Genomic DNA, 4,631 nt, shown 5'->3' with positions numbered 1-4,631 from the left:
TGTATATATATATATATATATATATATATATATATATACACATACACTTTGGTGGATTGCTTTGTGCACCATTAAAACAGGTCAGCTAAAAAGATTTTCTACTTGGGCAACTGGGTGGCTCTAATTAAGGGGTGTCAACCAACCATCTGTTCCTTGAGTCATTTCCATCTCTAAGACTTCCTTATTCAATTTTCCGTTATTCAGAGGGCATTGAGATTTGAGGCAAAAAAAAGAGTTAAATTACAAGTAGACTTCTGAGTCTACCCCACAATCAGGGCAGTAGATTACCACCCGAGAAAAGAGAGGTGTCCCCTGGGCCACTTCTTGCCCATCCTGAGTGTCTTTGGTCCTAAAAGTTTTGTTATCTTTTGCTCCTTCAGGTTTTATGTTTAGGGAATATTGCTGGTTGTCCTGGAGGCAGTCTGAAAAGCACCAGGTTTCTCTATGGATATATTCCATTAGATTCCTCAGATAACATCATCTCAGACTTAGTAAGGCTGTTTAAAAATTCTCTTGGAAGACTCTATGAATCTTCTAACTAGTTCTAACTAATGTTGTCTGGTTCCATTTAACAGAGGCATCCCTTCTACAAAATCCCTGATGTCCAACCTCATCTTGAATAATGGGGGCTCGCTGCTTCCTGGGGTAGCCCTTTCCATTGTCAGGTAGCTGTTTGTGAAGGGATTCTGTCTTGGACCCACAAATCTTCCTTCTTATGATTGTTGCCTACTGATGCTAGTTATTCAACACTTCTCAGACTCCAAAAACCCAGTGCTTTTATTATCAACAGGTGACTTGATGTTCCAGCACAGACTGTAGGAGGATCTTTCTGTCTCTCTAGACAGATGCACCTAGCTTGAATTTGGCATGTTTCTGCTGACTTCAGCACTTTCTTTTACCATGCTCACCCTTCCCATGTTTCGAACTGGGGCTGGAGTATTTCCTGTCAACAAGTGCTTCCTCAGTGAGAAATGATGAGAGAAGAGCTAGAGAAAAGGCAAACTGGGACTCTGGTTGAGGTAGGAGAAGGAAATGATCATTCTTTCAGAATATTCACTCAGAGCCAAGGATGAGGTCCCTGTATTTATTTATTTTTTTCCCAAGAAAAGAGGGTTTCTTCAAGGCTAAATTCATTTTAAATTTGACATAATAGTTTATAATTGTTTTAATATTCCCTACCCTCAGTCCCTATTTTCAGTTAGTAGCTGTACTTGAACATCAGCTTTGTCCTGTCTGAAGTGAGATGGTATCAGTTATAACTGGCTTAGGGAGAGGATCACCTCATATGGCTGTTCTCTGCCTCTCAGGTGTATCAATCCTGAATGTCAGATAAAGTAACAATTCAGTTAGTCCAGCCTGGAGGGAAAGGATGCCATTTTTGTCCTTCAGCCAAAATCTCCCCCCAAATGGCCAGTTCTGAATGAGTCCTTGAAAGTTGGTTGCGATTGTGACATGAGCTCTGTACTCGGAACGGGTCCAGGAACAGTGGTCCAGGCTCTGCCATTTTTGTGACAATGTGATCATGGGACAAGTTCTTTCCCTTCTTGGAGCCTTGAATTCCTCATCTATAAGATGAGGGAGTTGGGCTGGATGAATTCCAAGACTCTGTCCAATACCCAAACTATATGAAGCTATAGGTTTGGGACCTCTTTCTACTCTGGTAGGTAGAGAGGGTTTCTGGTAAACTTGTACCCATAGGGGTGTGAAGAATTGAGTCCACAACTGGCATATCTTGCCATCTTGAACAAAAACCTGTCAGGCCAAGGTCAAGAGGTAGTCATCAACTTATCAAGCTATGAAAGATAACCCCAAGTGTTTCTGGGTAATCCTCCTTTCCTCCCCACTTACTCTTTGTACCTTTCTCTGGGGTCCCTCCTGGAAAAATCTTGTGGGAGAAGGTGACGCTGCTCTTTGTCAGTAAGAAGAAAAAAGCTGGAATTTCTGGATCTCATCTCCAGCTTTCTTAGGGCCTTTGTAATTTATCCTAAGTCACACGGACCCTGCCTTGCTGGTCTTCACTATGAAAAGTCTGGGATAAATGTAGACTTAGACTCATTTGGGAAGAGTCACGGATATAACTTACTCAGAGAACTTGCCCTCATAAGAAGGGACGTTGGATGTCTGGAGTGGGCACCAAGCATACCACAGAATCCTTTGTTTTCTCCTGCATGTTCCAAGGCAAGAAAGCCCCCGTCTTCTCCCCAGGAGGTCTGATTATGCCACTGTAGCCTTAAATACACCACCCTGTTTGCATGAATCCATGATAGGGTTTTATTTGACTCATTAATTTGTATTTCCTTAAACTCTGGCTTTTTTTCCTCTTATCATTATTATTGTTGTTATTATTATAAATATACTGCTTGTTCGGAGAGGTGATATTTGGGTAAAATGGCACATTATTCAATAGAGAGTTAGGACTTTTATTTAACCAGACATTTAGTATCCTCACGAAAATCTGGTTCAATTAAGGTGATTTTTTTGTAATTATTATTATTATTTTTTGGTGGGACAATCTTTAATTTTCTAAAGATAGCACTAACATCAGCTTGTTAGCCACCCTTTGCCCCCACATCCCTGTTCTGTCCCTTTTCTTCTGGCTTAGGGGAAGAAACAAAAAAACTAAGGCTAAAATGGAGATTTGAGCAGTTAACAGCTGGTAGTTACTCCCAGCAGCCTTGGACGTCCAGTCCTGTAGCCTCCTCCTCTTTCTCCCCCTCTGGCTCCTAATGGGGTCCCATCCTCAGCAAAGCCAGGAGAAGATCCATGGCCTAAAGCAACACATGGACTGTTTGTGATCCTGATATAGGATGTAGTTGTCCCAGGAGTGGGCCTTAATCATTTGTGCACTTTGACCTCTGGGCAGTGTCTCTATATTCTTGTCATGCTGATAGAGCACCCGGGAAATGTCACTTGCTAAAACCACTGTGGGTTCCTTGGGACCTCACTGGGGCAGAAAAGCCAGAATTCCTTATTTGCTTCTGCCATGCTGGTTAATAACTTCCCCACTAAGTCAGACTTGTCCTTGGAATCTGGCTTACCTGGTGGGTGCTTTAGAGAATTCACCCCATGGTCTATGCCGCTCTCACCGTCCCATTAGCCCAGTTGAGTGGGCCTGTAGAGGCCTGTCCAGAGGTGGAGACGACGTCTTGTTATCAGTTGGCTCACACACACACACCATTATTCAAGGCAGAGCATTTAAAAAGAGCCCCTGCAGTTGACCTATGGCCTATTCTCCCATGGTGTTGGGGGATCCCTGCCCTGGTGTTTTCCACCATAATCTTGGGTCCACAGGTGATAGGGAAGCTCTTGGTGAAACCATCTTCTCAATGGCCTCCAAAAATGTCCGGGCAGAACTTGCAAAGCAGTGGATAATCAGCTGATGTTGTCCCCATCACTGAATGAATAAGGTGCATGATCTATTTTAAGTTGATACATATGTGTGTGTGCGTGTATACATGTATGTACTGTAGATATATACACTGTATATATATCCCCACTCACATATACATATATTATGCCTGTAGCAATTACAAATGTTTTGTGTTTATTTTTAATCAGTTTCTTTTTTCTGTTTTCCTGTAAATTTGCTTCATGTAAGCAAGTACATAAGGACCCCTCCTTTGGTGAAATCCGGGTTCGAATGACTATCTCAAGATGAGGAGATGCATCTATTTTAAGATGCTGTCGGGTAACAGCTTTAGCAGTCCCTGCTCTTTGGCAATGCCTTAGCTATGACAAATACATGGCTAAATGTCTAGAAAGAAAGACGAGTAAACAAAGAGATAAGAAAAATGTCTAAAGCATCACTAGGTTAAAAAAAATCTATTTTTGTACAAATGTAATTTTATCCCTCATGTATACTTGGATAATGTGTTTGGGGAGGGGGGAGGGAGTTGTTTTGTTTCGCTTCTCGAGATTATTGTATACATTTTCTTGGTAAAACGTTCCGACTTGGAGATGGAGAATGGAAAAGAGGGAGGGAAATCTTCCAAAAGTGTTTAAAGGCTTTATATGCAATCTCTTCAGAAATATTTTTATTTTATTTTATTATTGTAATTTTTGTTTCTGGAATGAAACTTCCAAGGTTTTTCTCCCCTCTCCCCCTGACTCTTTTTTTTTTGTAAGTCCTGTCCCGTTTTCATTGAATAGCCTGGCAGCCCTGCAGCTCTGTTTTACTGTGAAATCCCGTCCATCTGTCATTGGCCACTCAAAAATCACTGCTGCAAATGCTAGGATTTTGATGAACAGTGGGATAGAATTTGTTGAATAGTGGAGTTAGAATTATCCAAAAGAATAATAAGAAGGGGGAGAAAAAGCAGAAACAAAAAAAACTATCATTCAAAACTATCATACAGTTCAAATTCTCTTTTGTTCTGTATGGGCATACTTTAGTTGGAGGTTAAAACAGTACTTTGATGAATCTTATTTGCAGAGCTTTCTGAAGCTCTCCACTATTTCCAAGCAAAGCCGCCTGCCAACCAAGTTCCATCTCGTGGCTTGCTTGAGTCCAAATGTTGTGATTATGGGCTCTAATGGTCGATGGTTTCCTCCCCTTGCCCCAGCCCACAAGGCCTGTGGGGAAATTGAGAGAGAGAGAGAGAGAGAGAGAGAGAGAGAGAGAGAGAGAGAGA

Source organism: Petaurus breviceps, unplaced genomic scaffold (genome assembly GCF_028583685.1).
Source record: "Petaurus breviceps papuanus isolate PSGF00001 unplaced genomic scaffold, PetGlider_PUasm1.0 90779, whole genome shotgun sequence".
NCBI lineage: Eukaryota > Metazoa > Chordata > Mammalia > Diprotodontia > Petauridae > Petaurus > Petaurus breviceps.
Note: the sequence above shows the minus strand (reverse complement) of the source record.